This window comes from Anomaloglossus baeobatrachus (assembly GCF_048569485.1).
Source record: "Anomaloglossus baeobatrachus isolate aAnoBae1 chromosome 9 unlocalized genomic scaffold, aAnoBae1.hap1 SUPER_9_unloc_5, whole genome shotgun sequence".
NCBI lineage: Eukaryota > Metazoa > Chordata > Amphibia > Anura > Aromobatidae > Anomaloglossus > Anomaloglossus baeobatrachus.
Window position 1 is genome coordinate 404,936 of NW_027441823.1, and position 24,846 is coordinate 429,781.

Genomic DNA, 24,846 nt, shown 5'->3' on the forward strand with positions numbered 1-24,846 from the left:
GATCTAGATTAGACTGACAACAAGATACTGCACGGGACATAGCAGAGTTGGTGAAGTTGAGTGGTGATGAGTTTGCTATTTGGATGAATAAAGCAAGTAAAAAGTGTGTTAGATAAAAATTCATTTCAATTCGCTAATCGGGCTAATATGAATCAGGTGAATCGAGTTCTGCTTTTGGAAACTGGGTTAAGAAGGGGTGCACCGTTCCTGGAGGTACTGCAATACCAGGTCAATGCGTGGAGTGGACAGAGCAAGCTCTTTTTCCATCTCCCTGTTCTAAAAATCCATTTAATATATGGTCCCCAGATAGGGGACGTATCAGATATTAAACTGATAAGAACAGATACTACACTTGATCTTAGCCAAAAGGCCGAGAAGCGATAACCAGAATTGGTTTGGGCCTCGAGTGGCACCCTGGCCTATGCCGGACACATCTTAGGGAGAGAGAGCGAGAGGGAGACAAACCCACGCCTACACAAGACATTTTGTCACCCAAGCCAACCCTTGAAAAGGCTGCTTTGCAGAGCAAAAACAAGAAGAATGGTGCGTTTTGCAGCCGCCGCCCACTGCAATGAATCTGAATAACTCCTCCTTTAGGGCGCAAGCAACTCCCCTCCCCCTTGCAGTCTTTCCAATTCACGATACAAAAAGACGGACAGGACAGGTTGCCTGACTTTCCGTCACTGCCACCCTTTGCCATCCTTACCCGTAGAAAGCCCTTTCATCATCCCCAAACCCTAATCTTTTCCCTTTCCTTCCCAGCCCCCAAACCCTGCCCTCTGTACCTTTCTCACCACCCGCTTCCCTTCTCCTGTCATCCCCCTACCACCCGGGAAAAAAAGAGATTGCCCCCTCCTTCCACTAGCCCACCCTCCCACCCAAAGAACAACTTCTTCTGCGCAGCTTGTTTTCTAGGCAGCAGCGCTATTGTGATGTCATCGGGGGGCATTGTGACAAGCCGCCAGTGTTCCGTCTCTTCATGTTGTGCACTGTTCAAACCGAAAATACATCAACAGGCAGGCTACAGAAAAGCTTACTAACAAAGGTTAGAGAGGGGCTTTCTCAGAGGGCTTTTTACAGTTTGTCTATTCCCAATTAGCCGGTTTAGTATACTTAATGAAAGTACTAATTCTTTCATAGGCCGCCCATTCTTAGTATTTGACGTTCAGGTAACAACAGGTAACTTTATTTGGAGTGGAAGCAGAGAGATAACACCAGATGCCAATTGTAGATCCTCTCACACCTGTGGTCACTGCAGCATCTGACTCCACTTTGTCCAAAAGGGATCTATTCCATTCAATTACACATGATCTAGATTAGACTGACAACAAGATACTGCACGGGACATAGCAGAGTTGGTGAAGTTGAGTGGTGATGAGTTTGCTATTTGGATGAATAAAGCAAGTAAAAAGTGTGTTAGATAAAAATTCATTTCAATTCGCTAATCGGGCTAATATGAATCAGGTGAATCGAGTTCTGCTTTTGGAAACTGGGTTAAGAAGGGGTGCACCGTTCCTGGAGGTACTGCAATACCAGGTCAATGCGTGGAGTGGACAGAGCAAGCTCTTTTTCCATCTCCCTGTTCTAAAAATCCATTTAATATATGGTCCCCAGATAGGGGACGTATCAGATATTAAACTGATAAGAACAGTTTTTTTTTTTTTTTTTTTTTTTTTTTTTGAAGGATGAGTTTGAAAATAATAAAGTGACCGCCTCTCGTTGCCCAGGTAACTGTCCGTCACAAGAGGGCTATGACATCCTACGATGCACACTCCCCCAAGGCCAGCAGTTGTGCAATACCCTTGCACCTTTCAGCACCAACCAAGGTAGTACCCTCCCAAACTACACTTGATCTTAGCCAAAAGGCCGAGAAGCGATAACCAGAATTGGTTTGGGCCTCGAGTGGCACCCTGGCCTATGCCGGACACATCTTAGGGAGAGAGAGCGAGAGGGAGACAAACCCACGCCTACACAAGACATTTTGTCACCCAAGCCAACCCTTGAAAAGGCTGCTTTGCAGAGCAAAAACAAGAAGAATGGTGCGTTTTGCAGCCGCCGCCCACTGCAATGAATCTGAATAACTCCTCCTTTAGGGCGCAAGCAACTCCCCTCCCCCTTGCAGTCTTTCCAATTCACGATACAAAAAGACGGACAGGACAGGTTGCCTGACTTTCCGTCACTGCCACCCTTTGCCATCCTTACCCGTAGAAAGCCCTTTCATCATCCCCAAACCCTAATCTTTTCCCTTTCCTTCCCAGCCCCCAAACCCTGCCCTCTGTACCTTTCTCACCACCCGCTTCCCTTCTCCTGTCATCCCCCTACCACCCGGGAAAAAAAGAGATTGCCCCCTCCTTCCACTAGCCCACCCTCCCACCCAAAGAACAACTTCTTCTGCGCAGCTTGTTTTCTAGGCAGCAGCGCTATTGTGATGTCATCGGGGGGCATTGTGACAAGCCGCCAGTGTTCCATCTCTTCATGTTGTGCACTGTTCAAACCGAAAATACATCAACAGGCAGGCTACAGAAAAGCTTACTAACAAAGGTTAGAGAGGGGCTTTCTCAGAGGGCTTTTTACAGTTTGTCTATTCCCAATTAGCCGGTTTAGTATACTTAATGAAAGTACTAATTCTTTCATAGGCCGCCCATTCTTAGTATTTGACGTTCAGGTAACAACAGGTAACTTTATTTGGAGTGGAAGCAGAGAGATAACACCAGATGCCAATTGTAGATCCTCTCACACCTGTGGTCACTGCAGCATCTGACTCCACTTTGTCCAAAAGGGATCTATTCCATTCAATTACACATGATCTAGATTAGACTGACAACAAGATACTGCACGGGACATAGCAGAGTTGGTGAAGTTGAGTGGTGATGAGTTTGCTATTTGGATGAATAAAGCAAGTAAAAAGTGTGTTAGATAAAAATTCATTTCAATTCGCTAATCGGGCTAATATGAATCAGGTGAATCGAGTTCTGCTTTTGGAAACTGGGTTAAGAAGGGGTGCACCGTTCCTGGAGGTACTGCAATACCAGGTCAATGCGTGGAGTGGACAGAGCAAGCTCTTTTTCCATCTCCCTGTTCTAAAAATCCATTTAATATATGGTCCCCAGATAGGGGACGTATCAGATATTAAACTGATAAGAACAGATACTACACTTGATCTTAGCCAAAAGGCCGAGAAGCGATAACCAGAATTGGTTTGGGCCTCGAGAGGCACCCTGGCCTATGCCGGACACATCTTAGGGAGAGAGAGCGAGAGGGAGACAAACCCACGCCTACACAAGACATTTTGTCACCCAAGCCAACCCTTGAAAAGGCTGCTTTGCAGAGCAAAAACAAGAAGAATGGTGCGTTTTGCAGCCGCCGCCCACTGCAATGAATCTGAATAACTCCTCCTTTAGGGCGCAAGCAACTCCCCTCCCCCTTGCAGTCTTTCCAATTCACGATACAAAAAGACGGACAGGACAGGTTGCCTGACTTTCCGTCACTGCCACCCTTTGCCATCCTTACCCGTAGAAAGCCCTTTCATCATCCCCAAACCCTAATCTTTTCCCTTTCCTTCCCAGCCCCCAAACCCTGCCCTCTGTACCTTTCTCACCACCCGCTTCCCTTCTCCTGTCATCCCCCTACCACCCGGGAAAAAAAGAGATTGCCCCCTCCTTCCACTAGCCCACCCTCCCACCCAAAGAACAACTTCTTCTGCGCAGCTTGTTTTCTAGGCAGCAGCGCTATTGTGATGTCATCGGGGGGCATTGTGACAAGCCGCCAGTGTTCCGTCTCTTCATGTTGTGCACTGTTCAAACCGAAAATACATCAACAGGCAGGCTACAGAAAAGCTTACTAACAAAGGTTAGAGAGGGGCTTTCTCAGAGGGCTTTTTACAGTTTGTCTATTCCCAATTAGCCGGTTTAGTATACTTAATGAAAGTACTAATTCTTTCATAGGCCGCCCATTCTTAGTATTTGACGTTCAGGTAACAACAGGTAACTTTATTTGGAGTGGAAGCAGAGAGATAACACCAGATGCCAATTGTAGATCCTCTCACACCTGTGGTCACTGCAGCATCTGACTCCACTTTGTCCAAAAGGGATCTATTCCATTCAATTACACATGATCTAGATTAGACTGACAACAAGATACTGCACGGGACATAGCAGAGTTGGTGAAGTTGAGTGGTGATGAGTTTGCTATTTGGATGAATAAAGCAAGTAAAAAGTGTGTTAGATAAAAATTCATTTCAATTCGCTAATCGGGCTAATATGAATCAGGTGAATCGAGTTCTGCTTTTGGAAACTGGGTTAAGAAGGGGTGCACCGTTCCTGGAGGTACTGCAATACCAGGTCAATGCGTGGAGTGGACAGAGCAAGCTCTTTTTCCATCTCCCTGTTCTAAAAATCCATTTAATATATGGTCCCCAGATAGGGGACGTATCAGATATTAAACTGATAAGAACAGATACTACACTTGATCTTAGCCAAAAGGCCGAGAAGCGATAACCAGAATTGGTTTGGGCCTCGAGTGGCACCCTGGCCTATGCCGGACACATCTTAGGGAGAGAGAGCGAGAGGGAGACAAACCCACGCCTACACAAGACATTTTGTCACCCAAGCCAACCCTTGAAAAGGCTGCTTTGCAGAGCAAAAACAAGAAGAATGGTGCGTTTTGCAGCCGCCACCCACTGCAATGAATCTGAATAACTCCTCCTTTAGGGCGCAAGCAACTCCCCTCCCCCTTGCAGTCTTTCCAATTCATGATACAAAAAGACGGACAGGACAGGTTGCCTGACTTTCCGTCACTGCCACCCTTTGCCATCCTTACCCGTAGAAAGCCCTTTCATCATCCCCAAACCCTAATCTTTTCCCTTTCCTTCCCAGCCCCCAAACCCTGCCCTCTGTACCTTTCTCACCACCCGCTTCCCTTCTCCTGTCATCCCCCTACCACCCGGGAAAAAAAGAGATTGCCCCCTCCTTCCACTAGCCCACCCTCCCACCCAAAGAACAACTTCTTCTGCGCAGCTTGTTTTCTAGGCAGCAGCGCTATTGTGATGTCATCGGGGGGCATTGTGACAAGCCGCCAGTGTTCCGTCTCTTCATGTTGTGCACTGTTCAAACCGAAAATACATCAACAGGCAGGCTACAGAAAAGCTTACTAACAAAGGTTAGAGAGGGGCTTTCTCAGAGGGCTTTTTACAGTTTGTCTATTCCCAATTAGCCGGTTTAGTATACTTAATGAAAGTACTAATTCTTTCATAGGCCGCCCATTCTTAGTATTTGACGTTCAGGTAACAACAGGTAACTTTATTTGGAGTGGAAGCAGAGAGATAACACCAGATGCCAATTGTAGATCCTCTCACACCTGTGGTCACTGCAGCATCTGACTCCACTTTGTCCAAAAGGGATCTATTCCATTCAATTACACATGATCTAGATTAGACTGACAACAAGATACTGCACGGGACATAGCAGAGTTGGTGAAGTTGAGTGGTGATGAGTTTGCTATTTGGATGAATAAAGCAAGTAAAAAGTGTGTTAGATAAAAATTCATTTCAATTCGCTAATCGGGCTAATATGAATCAGGTGAATCGAGTTCTGCTTTTGGAAACTGGGTTAAGAAGGGGTGCACCGTTCCTGGAGGTACTGCAATACCAGGTCAATGCGTGGAGTGGACAGAGCAAGCTCTTTTTCCATCTCCCTGTTCTAAAAATCCATTTAATATATGGTCCCCAGATAGGGGACGTATCAGATATTAAACTGATAAGAACAGATTTTTTGATTTAATGAAGCTTTCCAAAGCACCACAAAAAATGCATGACCGAAGTCACACCAAAAACAGTGCAAAGGCTAGGATTCGTGTGGACCCCACCGTGAGGAGAGGGTCCCCAAAAATCAACCCCATCCCTCCGAGCCAGAAGGCCACAGCAAGGGTCAGGGATCTTCGGTGCTCCCCCAAGCCGAAGCCTGGTTGAGCCTTGTTGTTGCTCCCAGCATCCACCCAGGCATCTTACCCAAGTGGAGTAGAGAGCTACTAGTTGTTGGTTTCGCAGCCGAAACTGCCCGGACCGTCAACCGGTGTTGGTTTCTCAGCCCAAGGCTAACCGGACCTCCAACCGGGTGTTGGTTTCTCAGCCGAAGCTGACCCAGACCTCCAACCAGGTGTTGGTTTCTCAGCCGAAGCTGACCCGGACCTCCAACCGGGTGTTAGTTTCTCAGCCCAAAGCTGACCAGACCTCCGACCGGGATTATAAAAATTTCCCTTCCTAGCCAGAAGGCCAGGATAGGGTAATATGCTCAAAAAGTATGAAAAGGCAAGGTACGGTGTGCTACAGAGCCCAAGGCTTGCCGGGGTCCCAAGCCAGCAAGCTCAGACTCACTCCAGGGTCGTCAGTCCTGGGGCACGTTGTACCATAGCCCCCCACCCTTACTCAGTCTAATAGCCTCGATCCTGGTAGGGCCATGTTTTCCTCTTGATGAATATACTATCCACCCAGAGTACTAGCAAGCGCAACCTTCCAGTGTGCATTGTATCATTGTACTAAGGTGGCCTGGAGCTTAAACCACCTCTTCGAACAACACTACACTTGATCTTAGCCAAAAGGCCGAGAAGCGATAACCAGAATTGGTTTGGGCCTCGAGTGGCACCCTGGCCTATGCCGGACACATCTTAGGGAGAGAGAGCGAGAGGGAGACAAACCCACGCCTACACAAGACATTTTGTCACCCAAGCCAACCCTTGAAAAGGCTGCTTTGCAGAGCAAAATCAAGAAGAATGGTGCGTTTTGCAGCCGCCGCCCACTGCAATGAATCTGAATAACTCCTCCTTTAGGGCGCAAGCAACTCCCCTCCCCCTTGCAGTCTTTCCAATTCACGATACAAAAAGACGGACAGGACAGGTTGCCTGACTTTCCGTCACTGCCACCCTTTGCCATCCTTACCCGTAGAAAGCCCTTTCATCATCCCCAAACCCTAATCTTTTCCCTTTCCTTCCCAGCCCCCAAACCCTGCCCTCTGTACCTTTCTCACCACCCGCTTCCCTTCTCCTGTCATCCCCCTACCACCCGGGAAAAAAAGAGATTGCCCCCTCCTTCCACTAGCCCACCCTCCCACCCAAAGAACAACTTCTTCTGCGCAGCTTGTTTTCTAGGCAGCAGCGCTATTGTGATGTCATCGGGGGGCATTGTGACAAGCCGCCAGTGTTCCGTCTCTTCATGTTGTGCACTGTTCAAACCGAAAATACATCAACAGGCAGGCTACAGAAAAGCTTACTAACAAAGGTTAGAGAGGGGCTTTCTCAGAGGGCTTTTTACAGTTTGTCTATTCCCAATTAGCCGGTTTAGTATACTTAATGAAAGTACTAATTCTTTCATAGGCCGCCCATTCTTAGTATTTGACGTTCAGGTAACAACAGGTAACTTTATTTGGAGTGGAAGCAGAGAGATAACACCAGATGCCAATTGTAGATCCTCTCACACCTGTGGTCACTGCAGCATCTGACTCCACTTTGTCCAAAAGGGATCTATTCCATTCAATTACACATGATCTAGATTAGACTGACAACAAGATACTGCACGGGACATAGCAGAGTTGGTGAAGTTGAGTGGTGATGAGTTTGCTATTTGGATGAATAAAGCAAGTAAAAAGTGTGTTAGATAAAAATTCATTTCAATTCGCTAATCGGGCTAATATGAATCAGGTGAATCGAGTTCTGCTTTTGGAAACTGGGTTAAGAAGGGGTGCACCGTTCCTGGAGGTACTGCAATACCAGGTCAATGCGTGGAGTGGACAGAGCAAGCTCTTTTTCCATCTCCCTGTTCTAAAAATCCATTTAATATATGGTCCCCAGATAGGGGACGTATCAGATATTAAACTGATAAGAACAGATTTTGATTTAATGAAGCTTTCCAAAGCACCACAAAAAATGCATGACCGAAGTCACACCAAAAACAGTGCAAAGGCTAGGATTCGTGTGGACCCCACCGTGAGGAGAGGGTCCCCAAAAATCAACCCCGTCCCTCCGAGCCAGAAGGCCACAGCAAGGGTCAGGGATCTTCGGTGCTCCCCCAAGCCGAAGCCTGGTTGAGCCTTGTTGTTGCTCCCAGCGTCCACCCAGGCATCTTACCCAAGTGGAGTAGAGAGCTACTAGTTGTTGGTTTCGCAGCCGAAACTGCCCGGACCGTCAACCGGTGTTGGTTTCTCAGCCCAAGGCTAACCGGACCTCCAACCGGGTGTTGGTTTCTCAGCCGAAGCTGACCCAGACCTCCAACCGGGTGTTGGTTTCTCAGCCGAAGCTGACCCGGACCTCCAACCGGGTGTTAGTTTCTCAGCCCAAAGCTGACCAGACCTCCGACCGGGATTATAAAAATTTCCCTTCCTAGCCAGAAGGCCAGGATAGGGTAATATGCTCAAAAAGTATGAAAAGGCAAGGTACGGTGTGCTACAGAGCCCAAGGCTTGCCGGGGTCCCAAGCCAGCAAGCTCAGACTCACTCCAGGGTCGTCAGTCCTGGGGCACGTTGTACCATAGCCCCCCACCCTTACTCAGTCTAATAGCCTCGATCCTGGTAGGGCCATGTTTTCCTCTTGATGAATATACTATCCACCCAGAGTACTAGCAAGCGCAACCTTCCAGTGTGCATTGTATCATTGTACTAAGGTGGCCTGGAGCTTAAACCACCTCTTCAAACAACACTACACTTGATCTTAGCCAAAAGGCCGAGAAGCGATAACCAGAATTGGTTTGGGCCTCGAGTGGCACCCTGGCCTATGCCGGACACATCTTAGGGAGAGAGAGCGAGAGGGAGACAAACCCACGCCTACACAAGACATTTTGTCACCCAAGCCAACCCTTGAAAAGGCTGCTTTGCAGAGCAAAAACAAGAAGAATGGTGCGTTTTGCAGCCGCCGCCCACTGCAATGAATCTGAATAACTCCTCCTTTAGGGCGCAAGCAACTCCCCTCCCCCTTGCAGTCTTTCCAATTCACGATACAAAAAGACGGACAGGACAGGTTGCCTGACTTTCCGTCACTGCCACCCTTTGCCATCCTTATCCGTAGAAAGCCCTTTCATCATCCCCAAACCCTAATCTTTTCCCTTTCCTTCCCAGCCCCCAAACCCTGCCCTCTGTACCTTTCTCACCACCCGCTTCCCTTCTCCTGTCATCCCCCTACCACCCGGGAAAAAAAGAGATTGCCCCCTCCTTCCACTAGCCCACCCTCCCACCCAAAGAACAACTTCTTCTGCGCAGCTTGTTTTCTAGGCAGCAGCACTATTGTGATGTCATCGGGGGGCATTGTGACAAGCCGCCAGTGTTCCGTCTCTTCATGTTGTGCACTGTTCAAACCGAAAATACATCAACAGGCAGGCTACAGAAAAGCTTACTAACAAAGGTTAGAGAGGGGCTTTCTCAGAGGGCTTTTTACAGTTTGTCTATTCCCAATTAGCCGGTTTAGTATACTTAATGAAAGTACTAATTCTTTCATAGGCCGCCCATTCTTAGTATTTGACGTTCAGGTAACAACAGGTAACTTTATTTGGAGTGGAAGCAGAGAGATAACACCAGATGCCAATTGTAGATCCTCTCACACCTGTGGTCACTGCAGCATCTGACTCCACTTTGTCCAAAAGGGATCTATTCCATTCAATTACACATGATCTAGATTAGACTGACAACAAGATACTGCACGGGACATAGCAGAGTTGGTGAAGTTGAGTGGTGATGAGTTTGCTATTTGGATGAATAAAGCAAGTAAAAAGTGTGTTAGATAAAAATTCATTTCAATTCGCTAATCGGGCTAATATGAATCAGGTGAATCGAGTTCTGCTTTTGGAAACTGGGTTAAGAAGGGGTGCACCGTTCCTGGAGGTACTGCAATACCAGGTCAATGCGTGGAGTGGACAGAGCAAGCTCTTTTTCCATCTCCCTGTTCTAAAAATCCATTTAATATATGGTCCCCAGATAGGGGACGTATCAGATATTAAACTGATAAGAACAGATACTACACTTGATCTTAGCCAAAAGGCCGAGAAGCGATAACCAGAATTGGTTTGGGCCTCGAGTGGCACCCTGGCCTATGCCGGACACATCTTAGGGAGAGAGAGCGAGAGGGAGACAAACCCACGCCTACACAAGACATTTTGTCACCCAAGCCAACCCTTGAAAAGGCTGCTTTGCAGAGCAAAAACAAGAAGAATGGTGCGTTTTGCAGCCGCCGCCCACTGCAATGAATCTGAATAACTCCTCCTTTAGGGCGCAAGCAACTCCCCTCCCCCTTGCAGTCTTTCCAATTCACGATACAAAAAGACGGACAGGACAGGTTGCCTGACTTTCCGTCACTGCCACCCTTTGCCATCCTTACCCGTAGAAAGCCCTTTCATCATCCCCAAACCCTAATCTTTTCCCTTTCCTTCCCAGCCCCCAAACCCTGCCCTCTGTACCTTTCTCACCACCCGCTTCCCTTCTCCTGTCATCCCCCTACCACCCGGGAAAAAAAGAGATTGCCCCCTCCTTCCACTAGCCCACCCTCCCACCCAAAGAACAACTTCTTCTGCGCAGCTTGTTTTCTAGGCAGCAGCGCTATTGTGATGTCATCGGGGGGCATTGTGACAAGCCGCCAGTGTTCCGTCTCTTCATGTTGTGCACTGTTCAAACCGAAAATACATCAACAGGCAGGCTACAGAAAAGCTTACTAACAAAGGTTAGAGAGGGGCTTTCTCAGAGGGCTTTTTACAGTTTGTCTATTCCCAATTAGCCGGTTTAGTATACTTAATGAAAGTACTAATTCTTTCATAGGCCGCCCATTCTTAGTATTTGACGTTCAGGTAACAACAGGTAACTTTATTTGGAGTGGAAGCAGAGAGATAACACCAGATGCCAATTGTAGATCCTCTCACACCTGTGGTCACTGCAGCATCTGACTCCACTTTGTCCAAAAGGGATCTATTCCATTCAATTACACATGATCTAGATTAGACTGACAACAAGATACTGCACGGGACATAGCAGAGTTGGTGAAGTTGAGTGGTGATGAGTTTGCTATTTGGATGAATAAAGCAAGTAAAAAGTGTGTTAGATAAAAATTCATTTCAATTCGCTAATCGGGCTAATATGAATCAGGTGAATCGAGTTCTGCTTTTGGAAACTGGGTTAAGAAGGGGTGCACCGTTCCTGGAGGTACTGCAATACCAGGTCAATGCGTGGAGTGGACAGAGCAAGCTCTTTTTCCATCTCCCTGTTCTAAAAATCCATTTAATATATGGTCCCCAGATAGGGGACGTATCAGATATTAAACTGATAAGAACAGATACTACACTTGATCTTAGCCAAAAGGCCGAGAAGCGATAACCAGAATTGGTTTGGGCCTCGAGTGGCACCCTGGCCTATGCCGGACACATCTTAGGGAGAGAGAGCGAGAGGGAGACAAACCCACGCCTACACAAGACATTTTGTCACCCAAGCCAACCCTTGAAAAGGCTGCTTTGCAGAGCAAAAACAAGAAGAATGGTGCGTTTTGCAGCCGCCGCCCACTGCAATGAATCTGAATAACTCCTCCTTTAGGGCGCAAGCAACTCCCCTCCCCCTTGCAGTCTTTCCAATTCACGATACAAAAAGACGGACAGGACAGGTTGCCTGACTTTCCGTCACTGCCACCCTTTGCCATCCTTACCCGTAGAAAGCCCTTTCATCATCCCCAAACCCTAATCTTTTCCCTTTCCTTCCCAGCCCCCAAACCCTGCCCTCTGTACCTTTCTCACCACCCGCTTCCCTTCTCCTGTCATCCCCCTACCACCCGGGAAAAAAAGAGATTGCCCCCTCCTTCCACTAGCCCACCCTCCCACCCAAAGAACAACTTCTTCTGCGCAGCTTGTTTTCTAGGCAGCAGCGCTATTGTGATGTCATCGGGGGGCATTGTGACAAGCCGCCAGTGTTCCGTCTCTTCATGTTGTGCACTGTTCAAACCGAAAATACATCAACAGGCAGGCTACAGAAAAGCTTACTAACAAAGGTTAGAGAGGGGCTTTCTCAGAGGGCTTTTTACAGTTTGTCTATTCCCAATTAGCCGGTTTAGTATACTTAATGAAAGTACTAATTCTTTCATAGGCCGCCCATTCTTAGTATTTGACGTTCAGGTAACAACAGGTAACTTTATTTGGAGTGGAAGCAGAGAGATAACACCAGATGCCAATTGTAGATCCTCTCACACCTGTGGTCACTGCAGCATCTGACTCCACTTTGTCCAAAAGGGATCTATTCCATTCAATTACACATGATCTAGATTAGACTGACAACAAGATACTGCACGGGACATAGCAGAGTTGGTGAAGTTGAGTGGTGATGAGTTTGCTATTTGGATGAATAAAGCAAGTAAAAAGTGTGTTAGATAAAAATTCATTTCAATTCGCTAATCGGGCTAATATGAATCAGGTGAATCGAGTTCTGCTTTTGGAAACTGGGTTAAGAAGGGGTGCACCGTTCCTGGAGGTACTGCAATACCAGGTCAATGCGTGGAGTGGACAGAGCAAGCTCTTTTTCCATCTCCCTGTTCTAAAAATCCATTTAATATATGGTCCCCAGATAGGGGACGTATCAGATATTAAACTGATAAGAACAGATACTACACTTGATCTTAGCCAAAAGGCCGAGAAGCGATAACCAGAATTGGTTTGGGCCTCGAGTGGCACCCTGGCCTATGCCGGACACATCTTAGGGAGAGAGAGCGAGAGGGAGACAAACCCACGCCTACACAAGACATTTTGTCACCCAAGCCAACCCTTGAAAAGGCTGCTTTGCAGAGCAAAAACAAGAAGAATGGTGCGTTTTGCAGCCGCCGCCCACTGCAATGAATCTGAATAACTCCTCCTTTAGGGCGCAAGCAACTCCCCTCCCCCTTGCAGTCTTTCCAATTCACGATACAAAAAGACGGACAGGACAGGTTGCCTGACTTTCCGTCACTGCCACCCTTTGCCATCCTTACCCGTAGAAAGCCCTTTCATCATCCCCAAACCCTAATCTTTTCCCTTTCCTTCCCAGCCCCCAAACCCTGCCCTCTGTACCTTTCTCACCACCCGCTTCCCTTCTCCTGTCATCCCCCTACCACCCGGGAAAAAAAGAGATTGCCCCCTCCTTCCACTAGCCCACCCTCCCACCCAAAGAACAACTTCTTCTGCGCAGCTTGTTTTCTAGGCAGCAGCGCTATTGTGATGTCATCGGGGGGCATTGTGACAAGCCGCCAGTGTTCCGTCTCTTCATGTTGTGCACTGTTCAAACCGAAAATACATCAACAGGCAGGCTACAGAAAAGCTTACTAACAAAGGTTAGAGAGGGGCTTTCTCAGAGGGCTTTTTACAGTTTGTCTATTCCCAATTAGCCGGTTTAGTATACTTAATGAAAGTACTAATTCTTTCATAGGCCGCCCATTCTTAGTATTTGACGTTCAGGTAACAACAGGTAACTTTATTTGGAGTGGAAGCAGAGAGATAACACCAGATGCCAATTGTAGATCCTCTCACACCTGTGGTCACTGCAGCATCTGACTCCACTTTGTCCAAAAGGGATCTATTCCATTCAATTACACATGATCTAGATTAGACTGACAACAAGATACTGCACGGGACATAGCAGAGTTGGTGAAGTTGAGTGGTGATGAGTTTGCTATTTGGATGAATAAAGCAAGTAAAAAGTGTGTTAGATAAAAATTCATTTCAATTCGCTAATCGGGCTAATATGAATCAGGTGAATCGAGTTCTGCTTTTGGAAACTGGGTTAAGAAGGGGTGCACCGTTCCTGGAGGTACTGCAATACCAGGTCAATGCGTGGAGTGGACAGAGCAAGCTCTTTTTCCATCTCCCTGTTCTAAAAATCCATTTAATATATGGTCCCCAGATAGGGGACGTATCAGATATTAAACTGATAAGAACAGATACTACACTTGATCTTAGCCAAAAGGCCGAGAAGCGATAACCAGAATTGGTTTGGGCCTCGAGTGGCACCCTGGCCTATGCCGGACACATCTTAGGGAGAGAGAGCGAGAGGGAGACAAACCCACGCCTACACAAGACATTTTGTCACCCAAGCCAACCCTTGAAAAGGCTGCTTTGCAGAGCAAAAACAAGAAGAATGGTGCGTTTTGCAGCCGCCGCCCACTGCAATGAATCTGAATAACTCCTCCTTTAGGGCGCAAGCAACTCCCCTCCCCCTTGCAGTCTTTCCAATTCACGATACAAAAAGACGGACAGGACAGGTTGCCTGACTTTCCGTCACTGCCACCCTTTGCCATCCTTACCCGTAGAAAGCCCTTTCATCATCCCCAAACCCTAATCTTTTCCCTTTCCTTCCCAGCCCCCAAACCCTGCCCTCTGTACCTTTCTCACCACCCGCTTCCCTTCTCCTGTCATCCCCCTACCACCCGGGAAAAAAAGAGATTGCCCCCTCCTTCCACTAGCCCACCCTCCCACCCAAAGAACAACTTCTTCTGCGCAGCTTGTTTTCTAGGCAGCAGCGCTATTGTGATGTCATCGGGGGGCATTGTGACAAGCCGCCAGTGTTCCGTCTCTTCATGTTGTGCACTGTTCAAACCGAAAATACATCAACAGGCAGGCTACAGAAAAGCTTACTAACAAAGGTTAGAGAGGGGCTTTCTCAGAGGGCTTTTTACAGTTTGTCTATTCCCAATTAGCCGGTTTAGTATACTTAATGAAAGTACTAATTCTTTCATAGGCCGCCCATTCTTAGTATTTGACGTTCAGGTAACAACAGGTAACTTTATTTGGAGTGGAAGCAGAGAGATAACACCAGATGCCAATTGTAGATCCTCTCACACCTGTGGTCACTGCAGCATCTGACTCCACTTTGTCCAAAAGGGATCTATTCCATTCAATTACACATGATCTAGATTAGACTGACAACAAGATACTGCACGGGACATAGCAGAGTTGGTGAAGTTGAGTGGTGATGAGTTTGCTATTTGGATGAATAAAGCAAGTAAAAAGTGTGTTAGATAAAAATTCATTTCAATTCGCTAATCGGGCTAATATGAATCAGGTGAATCGAGTTCTGCTTTTGGAAACTGGGTTAAGAAGGGGTGCACCGTTCCTGGAGGTACTGCAATACCAGGTCAATGCGTGGAGTGGACAGAGCAAGCTCTTTTTCCATCTCCCTGTTCTAAAAATCCATTTAATATATGGTCCCCAGATAGGGGACGTATCAGATATTAAACTGATAAGAACAGATACTACACTTGATCTTAGCCAAAAGGCCGAGAAGCGATAACCAGAATTGGTTTGGGCCTCGAGTGGCACCCTGGCCTATGCCGGACACATCTTAGGGAGAGAGAGCGAGAGGGAGACAAACCCACGCCTACACAAGACATTTTGTCACCCAAGCCAACCCTTGAAAAGGCTGCTTTGCAGAGCAAAAACAAGAAGAATGGTGCGTTTTGCAGCCGCCGCCCACTGCAATGAATCTGAATAACTCCTCCTTTAGGGCGCAAGCAACTCCCCTCCCCCTTGCAGTCTTTCCAATTCACGATACAAAAAGACGGACAGGACAGGTTGCCTGACTTTCCGTCACTGCCACCCTTTGCCATCCTTACCCGTAGAAAGCCCTTTCATCATCCCCAAACCCTAATCTTTTCCCTTTCCTTCCCAGCCCCCAAACCCTGCCCTCTGTACCTTTCTCACCACCCGCTTCCCTTCTCCTGTCATCCCCCTACCACCCGGGAAAAAAAGAGATTGCCCCCTCCTTCCACTAGCCCACCCTCCCACCCAAAGAACAACTTCTTCTGCGCAGCTTGTTTTCTAGGCAGCAGCGCTATTGTGATGTCATCGGGGGGCATTGTGACAAGCCGCCAGTGTTCCGTCTCTTCATGTTGTGCACTGTTCAAACCGAAAATACATCAACAGGCAGGCTACAGAAAAACTTACTAACAAAGGTTAGAGAGGGGCTTTCTCAGAGGGCTTTTTACAGTTTGTCTATTCCCAATTAGCCGGTTTAGTATACTTAATGAAAGTACTAATTCTTTCATAGGCCGCCCATTCTTAGTATTTGACGTTCAGGTAACAACAGGTAACTTTATTTGGAGTGGAAGCAGAGAGATAACACCAGATGCCAATTGTAGATCCTCTCACACCTGTGGTCACTGCAGCATCTGACTCCACTTTGTCCAAAAGGGATCTATTCCATTCAATTACACATGATCTAGATTAGACTGACAACAAGATACTGCACGGGACATAGCAGAGTTGGTGAAGTTGAGTGGTGATGAGTTTGCTATTTGGATGAATAAAGCAAGTAAAAAGTGTGTTAGATAAAAATTCATTTCAATTCGCTAATCGGGCTAATATGAATCAGGTGAATCGAGTTCTGCTTTTGGAAACTGGGTTAAGAAGGGGTGCACCGTTCCTGGAGGTACTGCAATACCAGGTCAATGCGTGGAGTGGACAGAGCAAGCTCTTTTTCCATCTCCCTGTTCTAAAAATCCATTTAATATATGGTCCCCAGATAGGGGACGTATCAGATATTAAACTGATAAGAACAGATACTACACTTGATCTTAGCCAAAAGGCCGAGAAGCGATAACCAGAATTGGTTTGGGCCTCGAGTGGCACCCTGGCCTATGCCGGACACATCTTAGGGAGAGAGAGCGAGAGGGAGACAAACCCACGCCTACACAAGACATTTTGTCACCCAAGCCAACCCTTGAAAAGGCTGCTTTGCAGAGCAAAAACAAGAAGAATGGTGCGTTTTGCAGCCGCCGCCCACTGCAATGAATCTGAATAACTCCTCCTTTAGGGCACAAGCAACTCCCCTCCCCCTTGCAGTCTTTCCAATTCACGATACAAAAAGACGGACAGGACAGGTTGCCTGACTTTCCGTCACTGCCACCCTTTGCCATCCTTACCCGTAGAAAGCCCTTTCATCATCCCCAAACCCTAATCTTTTCCCTTTCCTTCCCAGCCCCCAAACCCTGCCCTCTGTACCTTTCTCACCACCCGCTTCCCTTCTCCTGTCATCCCCCTACCACCCGGGAAAAAAAGAGATTGCCCCCTCCTTCCACTAGCCCACCCTCCCACCCAAAGAACAACTTCTTCTGCGCAGCTTGTTTTCTAGGCAGCAGCGCTATTGTGATGTCATCGGGGGGCATTGTGACAAGCCGCCAGTGTTCCGTCTCTTCATGTTGTGCACTGTTCAAACCGAAAATACATCAACAGGCAGGCTACAGAAAAGCTTACTAACAAAGGTTAGAGAGGGGCTTTCTCAGAGGGCTTTTTACAGTTTGTCTATTCCCAATTAGCCGGTTTAGTATACTTAATGAAAGTACTAATTCTTTCATAGGCCGCCCATTCTTAGTATTTGACGTTCAGGTAACAACAGGTAACTTTATTTGGAGTGGAAGCAGAGAGATAACACCAGATGCCAATTGTAGATCCTCTCACACCTGTGGTCACTGCAGCATCTGACTCCACTTTGTCCAAAAGGGATCTATTCCATTCAATTACACATGATCTAGATTAGACTGACAACAAGATACTGCACGGGACATAGCAGAGTTGGTGAAGTTGAGTGGTGATGAGTTTGCTATTTGGATGAATAAAGCAAGTAAAAAGTGTGTTAGATAAAAATTCATTTAAATTCGCTAATCGGGCTAATATGAATCAGGTGAATCGAGTTCTGCTTTTGGAAACTGGGTTAAGAAGGGGTGCACCGTTCCTGGAGGTACTGCAATACCAGGTCAATGCGTGGAGTGGACAGAGCAAGCTCTTTTTCCATCTCCCTGTTCTAAAAATCCATTTAATATATGGTCCCCAGATAGGGGACGTATCAGATATTAAACTGATAAGAACAGATTTTTGATTTAATGAAGCTTTCCAAAGCACCACAAAAAATGCATGACCGAAGTCACACCAAAAACAGTGCAAAGGCTAGGATTCGTGTGGACCCCACCGTGAGGAGAGGGTCCCCAAAAATCAACCCCGTCCCTCCGAGCCAGAAGGCCACAGCAAGGGTCAGGGATCTTCGGTGCTCCCCCAAGCCGAAGCCTGGTTGAGCCTTGTTGTTGCTCCCAGCGTCCACCCAGGCATCTTACCCAAGTGGAGTAGAGAGCTACTAGTTGTTGGTTTCGCAGCCGAAACTGCCCGGACCGTCAACCGGTGTTGGTTTCTCAGCCCAAGGCTAACCGGACCTCCAACCGGGTGTTGGTTTCTCAGCCGAAGCTGACCCAGACCTCCAACCGGGTGTTGGTTTCTCAGCCGAAGCTGACCCGGACCTCCAACCGGGTGTTAGTTTCTCAGCCCAAAGCTGACCAGACCTCCGACCGGGATTATAAAAATTTCCCTTCCTAGCCAGAAGGCCAGGATAGGGTAATATGCTCAAAAAGTATGAAAAGGCAAGGTACGGTGTGCTACAGAGCCCAAGGCTTGCCGGGGTCCCAAGCCAGCAAGCTCAGACTCACTCCAGGGTCGTCAGTCCTGGGGCACGTTGTACCATAGCCCCCCACCCTTACTCAGTCTAATAGCCTCGATCCTGGTAGGGCCATGTTTTCCTCTTGATGAATATACTATCCACCCAGAGTACTAGCAAGCGCAACCTTCCAGTGTGCATTGTATCATTGTACTAAGGTGGCCTGGAGCTTAAACCACCTCTTCGAACAACACTACACTTGATCTTAGCCAAAAGGCCGAGAAGCGATAACCAGAATTGGTTTGGGCCTCGAGTGGCACCCTGGCCTATGCCGGACACATCTTAGGGAGAGAGAGCGAGAGGGAGACAAACCCACGCCTACACAAGACATTTTGTCACCCAAGCCAACCCTTGAAAAGGCTGCTTTGCAGAGCAAAAACAAGAAGAATGGTGCGTTTTGCAGCCGCCGCCCACTGCAATGAATCTGAATAACTCCTCCTTTAGGGCGCAAGCAACTCCCCTCCCCCTTGCAGTCTTTCCAATTCACGATACAAAAAGACGGACAGGACAGGTTGCCTGACTTTCCGTCACTGCCACCCTTTGCCATCCTTACCCGTAGAAAGCCCTTTCATCATCCCCAAACCCTAATCTTTTCCCTTTCCTTCCCAGCCCCCAAACCCTGCCCTCTGTACCTTTCTCACCACCCGCTTCCCTTCTCCTGTCATCCCCCTACCACCCGGGAAAAAAAGAGATTGCCCCCTCCTTCCACTAGCCCACCCTCCCACCCAAAGAACAACTTCTTCTGCGCAGCTTGTTTTCTAGGCAGCAGCGCTATTGTGATGTCATCGGGGGGCATTGTGACAAGCCGCCAGTGTTCCGTCTCTTCATGTTGTGCACTGTTCAACCCGAAAATACATCAACAGGCAGGCTACAGAAAAGCTTACTAACAAAGGTTAGAGAGGGGCTTTCTCAGAGGGCTTTTTACAGTTTGTCTATTCCCAATTAGCCGGTTTAGTATACTTAATGAAAGTACTAATTCTTTCATAGGCCGCCCATTCTTAGTATTTGACGTTCAGGTAACAACAGGTAACTTTATTTGGAGTGGAAGCAGAGAGATAACACCAGATGCCAATTGTAGATCCTCTCACACCTGTGGTCACTGCAGCATCTGACTCCACTTTGTCCAAAAGGGATGTATTCCATTCAATTACACATGATCTAGATTAGACTGACAACAAGATACTGCACGGGACATAGCAGAGTTGGTGAAGTTGAGTGGTGATGAGTTTGCTATTTGGATGAATAAAGCAAGTAAAAAGTGTGTTAGATAAAAATTCATTTCAATTCGCTAATCGGGCTAATATGAATCAGGTGAATCGAGTTCTGCTTTTGGAAACTGGGTTAAGAAGGGGTGCACCGTTCCTGGAGGTACTGCAATACCAGGTCAATGCGTGGAGTGGACAGAGCAAGCTCTTTTTCCATCTCCCTGTTCTAAAAATCCATTTAATATATGGTCCCCAGATAGGGGACGTATCAGATATTAAACTGATAAGAACAGATACTACACTTGATCTTAGCCAAAAGGCCGAGAAGCGATAACCAGAATTGGTTTGGGCCTCGAGTGGCACCCTGGCCTATGCCGGACACATCTTAGGGAGAGAGAGCGAGAGGGAGACAAACCCACGCCTACACAAGACATTTTGTCACCCAAGCCAACCCTTGAAAAGGCTGCTTTGCAGAGCAAAAACAAGAAGAATGGTGCGTTTTGCAGCCGCCGCCCACTGCAATGAATCTGAATAACTCCTCCTTTAGGGCGCAAGCAACTCCCCTCCCCCTTGCAGTCTTTCCAATTCACGATACAAAAAGACGGACAGGACAGGTTGCCTGACTTTCCGTCACTGCCACCCTTTGCCATCCTTACCCGTAGAAAGCCCTTTCATCATCCCCAAACCCTAATCTTTTCCCTTTCCTTCCCAGCCCCCAAACCCTGCCCTCTGTACCTTTCTCACCACCCGCTTCCCTTCTCCTGTCATCCCCCTACCACCCGGGAAAAAAAGAGATTGCCCCCTCCTTCCACTAGCCCACCCTCCCACCCAAAGAACAACTTCTTCTGCGCAGCTTGTTTTCTAGGCAGCAGCGCTATTGTGATGTCATCGGGGGGCATTGTGACAAGCCGCCAGTGTTCCGTCTCTTCATGTTGTGCACTGTTCAAACCGAAAATACATCAACAGGCAGGCTACAGAAAAGCTTACTAACAAAGGTTAGAGAGGGGCTTTCTCAGAGGGCTTTTTACAGTTTGTCTATTCCCAATTAGCCGGTTTAGTATACTTAATGAAAGTACTAATTCTTTCATAGGCCGCCCATTCTTAGTATTTGACGTTCAGGTAACAACAGGTAACTTTATTTGGAGTGGAAGCAGAGAGATAACACCAGATGCCAATTGTAGATCCTCTCACACCTGTGGTCACTGCAGCATCTGACTCCACTTTGTCCAAAAGGGATCTATTCCATTCAATTACACATGATCTAGATTAGACTGACAACAAGATACTGCACGGGACATAGCAGAGTTGGTGAAGTTGAGTGGTGATGAGTTTGCTATTTGGATGAATAAAGCAAGTAAAAAGTGTGTTAGATAAAAATTCATTTCAATTCGCTAATCGGGCTAATATGAATCAGGTGAATCGAGTTCTGCTTTTGGAAACTGGGTTAAGAAGGGGTGCACCGTTCCTGGAGGTACTGCAATACCAGGTCAATGCGTGGAGTGGACAGAGCAAGCTCTTTTTCCATCTCCCTGTTCTAAAAATCCATTTAATATATGGTCCCCAGATAGGGGACGTATCAGATATTAAACTGATAAGAACAGATACTACACTTGATCTTAGCCAAAAAGCCGAGAAGCGATAACCAGAATTGGTTTGGGCCTCGAGTGGCACCCTGGCCTATGCCGGACACATCTTAGGGAGAGAGAGCGAGAGGGAGACAAACCCACGCCTACACAAGACATTTTGTCACCCAAGCCAACCCTTGAAAAGGCTGCTTTGCAGAGCAAAAACAAGAAGAATGGTGCGTTTTGCAGCCGCCGCCCACTGCAATGAATCTGAATAACTCCTCCTTTAGGGCGCAAGCAACTCCCCTCCCCCTTGCAGTCTTTCCAATTCACGATACAAAAAGACGGACAGGACAGGTTGCCTGACTTTCCGTCACTGCCACCCTTTGCCATCCTTACCCGTAGAAAGCCCTTTCATCATCCCCAAACCCTAATCTTTTCCCTTTCCTTCCCAGCCCCCAAACCCTGCCCTCTGTACCTTTCTCACCACCCGCTTCCCTTCTCCTGTCATCCCCCTACCACCCGGGAAAAAAAGAGATTGCCCCCTCCTTCCACTAGCCCACCCTCCCACCCAAAGAACAACTTCTTCTGCGCAGCTTGTTTTCTAGGCAGCAGCGCTATTGTGATGTCATCGGGGGGCATTGTGACAAGCCGCCAGTGTTCCGTCTCTTCATGTTGTGCACTGTTCAAACCGAAAATACATCAACAGGCAGGCTACAGAAAAGCTTACTAACAAAGGTTAGAGAGGGGCTTTCTCAGAGGGCTTTTTACAGTTTGTCTATTCCCAATTAGCCGGTTTAGTATACTTAATGAAAGTACTAATTCTTTCATAGGCCGCCCATTCTTAGTATTTGACGTTCAGGTAACAACAGGTAACTTTATTTGGAGTGGAAGCAGAGAGATAACACCAGATGCCAATTGTAGATCCTCTCACACCTGTGGTCACTGCAGCATCTGACTCCACTTTGTCCAAAAGGGATCTATTCCATTCAATTACACATGATCTAGATTAGACTGACAACAAGATACTGCACGGGACATAGCAGAGTTGGTGAAGTTGAGTGGTGATGAGTTTGCTATTTGGATGAATAAAGCAAGTAAAAAGTGTGTTAGATAAAAATTCATTTCAATTCGCTAATCGGGCTAATATGAATCAGGTGAATCGAGTTCTGCTTTTGGAAACTGGGTTAAGAAGGGGTGCACCGTTCCTGGAGGTACTGCAATACCAGGTCAATGCGTGGAGTGGACAGAGCAAGCTCTTTTTCCATCTCCCTGTTCTAAAAATCCATTTAATATATGGTCCCCAGATAGGGGACGTATCAGATATTAAACTGATAAGAACAGATACTACACTTGATCTTAGCCAAAAGGCCGAGAAGCGATAACCAGAATTGGTTTGGGCCTCGAGTGGCACCCTGGCCTATGCCGGACACATCTTAGGGAGAGAGAGCGAGAGGGAGACAAACCCACGCCTACACAAGACATTTTGTCACCCAAGCCAACCCTTGAAAAGGCTGCTTTGCAGAGCAAAAACAAGAAGAATGGTGCGTTTTGCAGCCGCCGCCCACTGCAATGAATCTGAATAACTCCTCCTTTAGGGCGCAAGCAACTCCCCTCCCCCTTGCAGTCTTTCCAATTCACGATACAAAAAGACGGACAGGACAGGTTGCCTGACTTTCCGTCACTGCCACCCTTTGCCATCCTTACCCGTAGAAAGCCCTTTCATCATCCCCAAACCCTAATCTTTTCCCTTTCCTTCCCAGCCCCCAAACCCTGCCCTCTGTACCTTTCTCACCACCCCGCTTCCCTTCTCCTGTCATCCCCCTACCACCCGGGAAAAAAAGAGATTGCCCCCTCCTTCCACTAGCCCACCCTCCCACCCAAAGAACAACTTCTTCTGCGCAGCTTGTTTTCTAGGCAGCAGCGCTATTGTGATGTCATCGGGGGGCATTGTGACAAGCCGCCAGTGTTCCGTCTCTTCATGTTGTGCACTGTTCAAACCGAAAATACATCAACAGGCAGGCTACAGAAAAGCTTACTAACAAAGGTTAGAGAGGGGCTTTCTCAGAGGGCTTTTTACAGTTTGTCTATTCCCAATTAGCCGGTTTAGTATACTTAATGAAAGTACTAATTCTTTCATAGGCCGCCCATTCTTAGTATTTGACGTTCAGGTAACAACAGGTAACTTTATTTGGAGTGGAAGCAGAGAGATAACACCAGATGCCAATTGTAGATCCTCTCACACCTGTGGTCACTGCAGCATCTGACTCCACTTTGTCCAAAAGGGATCTATTCCATTCAATTACACCATGATCTAGATTAGACTGACAACAAGATACTGCACGGGACATAGCAGAGTTGGTGAAGTTGAGTGGTGATGAGTTTGCTATTTGGATGAATAAAGCAAGTAAAAAGTGTGTTAGATAAAAATTCATTTCAATTCGCTAATCGGGCTAATATGAATCAGGTGAATCGAGTTCTGCTTTTGGAAACTGGGTTAAGAAGGGGTGCACCGTTCCTGGAGGTACTGCAATACCAGGTCAATGCGTGGAGTGGACAGAGCAAGCTCTTTTTCCATCTCCCTGTTCTAAAAATCCATTTAATATATGGTCCCCAGATAGGGGACGTATCAGATATTAAACTGATAAGAACAGATACTACACTTGATCTTAGCCAAAAAGGCCGAGAAGCGATAACCAGAATTGGTTTGGGCCTCGAGTGGCACCCTGGCCTATGCCGGACACATCTTAGGGAGAGAGAGCGAGAGGGAGACAAACCCACGCCTACACAAGACATTTTGTCACCCAAGCCAACCCTTGAAAAGGCTGCTTTGCAGAGCAAAAACAAGAAGAATGGTGCGTTTTGCAGCCGCCGCCCACTGCAATGAATCTGAATAACTCCTTTAGGGCGCAAGCAACTCCCCTCCCCCTTGCAGTCTTTCCAATTCACGATACAAAAAGACGGACAGGACAGGTTGCCTGACTTTCCGTCACTGCCACCCTTTGCCATCCTTACCCGTAGAAAGCCCTTTCATCATCCCCAAACCCTAATCTTTTCCCTTTCCTTCCCAGCCCCCAAACCCTGCCCTCTGTACCTTTCTCACCACCCGCTTCCCTTCTCCTGTCATCCCCCTACCACCCGGGAAAAAAAGAGATTGCCCCCTCCTTCCACTAGCCCACCCTCCCACCCAAAGAACAACTTCTTCTGCGCAGCTTGTTTTCTAGGCAGCAGCGCTATTGTGATGTCATCGGGGGGCATTGTGACAAGCCGCCAGTGTTCCGTCTCTTCATGTTGTGCACTGTTCAAACCGAAAATACATCAACAGGCAGGCTACAGAAAAGCTTACTAACAAAGGTTAGAGAGGGGCTTTCTCAGAGGGCTTTTTACAGTTTGTCTATTCCCAATTAGCCGGTTTAGTATACTTAATGAAAGTACTAATTCTTTCATAGGCCGCCCATTCTTAGTATTTGACGTTCAGGTAACAACAGGTAACTTTATTTGGAGTGGAAGCAGAGAGATAACACCAGATGCCAATTGTAGATCCTCTCACACCTGTGGTCACTGCAGCATCTGACTCCACTTTGTCCAAAAGGGATCTATTCCATTCAATTACACATGATCTAGATT

The 24,846-nt window shown here is 47.3% G+C and overlaps 16 non-coding genes and 1 pseudogene across 16 annotated transcripts; all 17 read right to left on the minus strand.

Annotated features, from left to right (window-relative positions):
* Nucleotides 1–191: 191 nt before the first annotated feature.
* On the minus strand, nucleotides 192–382 carry LOC142260066 (U2 spliceosomal RNA). The gene has a single exon (XR_012728398.1). It is a non-coding gene; the product is annotated as a U2 spliceosomal RNA (small nuclear RNA).
* A 1,117-nt stretch (nucleotides 383–1,499) lies between these two features.
* Nucleotides 1,500–1,702, minus strand: LOC142260316 (U2 spliceosomal RNA; annotated as a pseudogene).
* Nucleotides 1,703–2,995: 1,293 nt separating this feature from the next.
* LOC142260067 (U2 spliceosomal RNA) lies at nucleotides 2,996–3,186 on the minus strand. Its single transcript, XR_012728399.1, has one exon. It is a non-coding gene; the product is annotated as a U2 spliceosomal RNA (small nuclear RNA).
* A 1,117-nt stretch (nucleotides 3,187–4,303) lies between these two features.
* LOC142260068 (U2 spliceosomal RNA) lies at nucleotides 4,304–4,494 on the minus strand. The gene has a single exon (XR_012728400.1). It is a non-coding gene; the product is annotated as a U2 spliceosomal RNA (small nuclear RNA).
* A 1,117-nt stretch (nucleotides 4,495–5,611) lies between these two features.
* Nucleotides 5,612–5,805, minus strand: LOC142260280 (U2 spliceosomal RNA). Its single transcript, XR_012728590.1, has one exon. It is a non-coding gene; the product is annotated as a U2 spliceosomal RNA (small nuclear RNA).
* A 1,919-nt stretch (nucleotides 5,806–7,724) lies between these two features.
* Nucleotides 7,725–7,920, minus strand: LOC142260282 (U2 spliceosomal RNA). The gene has a single exon (XR_012728592.1). It is a non-coding gene; the product is annotated as a U2 spliceosomal RNA (small nuclear RNA).
* Nucleotides 7,921–9,835: 1,915 nt separating this feature from the next.
* On the minus strand, nucleotides 9,836–10,026 carry LOC142260069 (U2 spliceosomal RNA). Its single transcript, XR_012728401.1, has one exon. It is a non-coding gene; the product is annotated as a U2 spliceosomal RNA (small nuclear RNA).
* A 1,117-nt stretch (nucleotides 10,027–11,143) lies between these two features.
* On the minus strand, nucleotides 11,144–11,334 carry LOC142260070 (U2 spliceosomal RNA). The gene has a single exon (XR_012728402.1). It is a non-coding gene; the product is annotated as a U2 spliceosomal RNA (small nuclear RNA).
* A 1,117-nt stretch (nucleotides 11,335–12,451) lies between these two features.
* On the minus strand, nucleotides 12,452–12,642 carry LOC142260071 (U2 spliceosomal RNA). The gene has a single exon (XR_012728403.1). It is a non-coding gene; the product is annotated as a U2 spliceosomal RNA (small nuclear RNA).
* Nucleotides 12,643–13,759: 1,117 nt separating this feature from the next.
* Nucleotides 13,760–13,950, minus strand: LOC142260072 (U2 spliceosomal RNA). The gene has a single exon (XR_012728404.1). It is a non-coding gene; the product is annotated as a U2 spliceosomal RNA (small nuclear RNA).
* A 1,117-nt stretch (nucleotides 13,951–15,067) lies between these two features.
* Nucleotides 15,068–15,258, minus strand: LOC142260074 (U2 spliceosomal RNA). The gene has a single exon (XR_012728405.1). It is a non-coding gene; the product is annotated as a U2 spliceosomal RNA (small nuclear RNA).
* Nucleotides 15,259–16,375: 1,117 nt separating this feature from the next.
* On the minus strand, nucleotides 16,376–16,566 carry LOC142260075 (U2 spliceosomal RNA). Its single transcript, XR_012728406.1, has one exon. It is a non-coding gene; the product is annotated as a U2 spliceosomal RNA (small nuclear RNA).
* A 1,117-nt stretch (nucleotides 16,567–17,683) lies between these two features.
* Nucleotides 17,684–17,876, minus strand: LOC142260275 (U2 spliceosomal RNA). The gene has a single exon (XR_012728585.1). It is a non-coding gene; the product is annotated as a U2 spliceosomal RNA (small nuclear RNA).
* A 1,919-nt stretch (nucleotides 17,877–19,795) lies between these two features.
* Nucleotides 19,796–19,986, minus strand: LOC142260077 (U2 spliceosomal RNA). The gene has a single exon (XR_012728408.1). It is a non-coding gene; the product is annotated as a U2 spliceosomal RNA (small nuclear RNA).
* Nucleotides 19,987–21,103: 1,117 nt separating this feature from the next.
* Nucleotides 21,104–21,294, minus strand: LOC142260256 (U2 spliceosomal RNA). The gene has a single exon (XR_012728570.1). It is a non-coding gene; the product is annotated as a U2 spliceosomal RNA (small nuclear RNA).
* A 1,117-nt stretch (nucleotides 21,295–22,411) lies between these two features.
* LOC142260078 (U2 spliceosomal RNA) lies at nucleotides 22,412–22,602 on the minus strand. Its single transcript, XR_012728409.1, has one exon. It is a non-coding gene; the product is annotated as a U2 spliceosomal RNA (small nuclear RNA).
* A 1,119-nt stretch (nucleotides 22,603–23,721) lies between these two features.
* On the minus strand, nucleotides 23,722–23,913 carry LOC142260265 (U2 spliceosomal RNA). Its single transcript, XR_012728578.1, has one exon. It is a non-coding gene; the product is annotated as a U2 spliceosomal RNA (small nuclear RNA).
* Nucleotides 23,914–24,846: the final 933 nt, after the last annotated feature.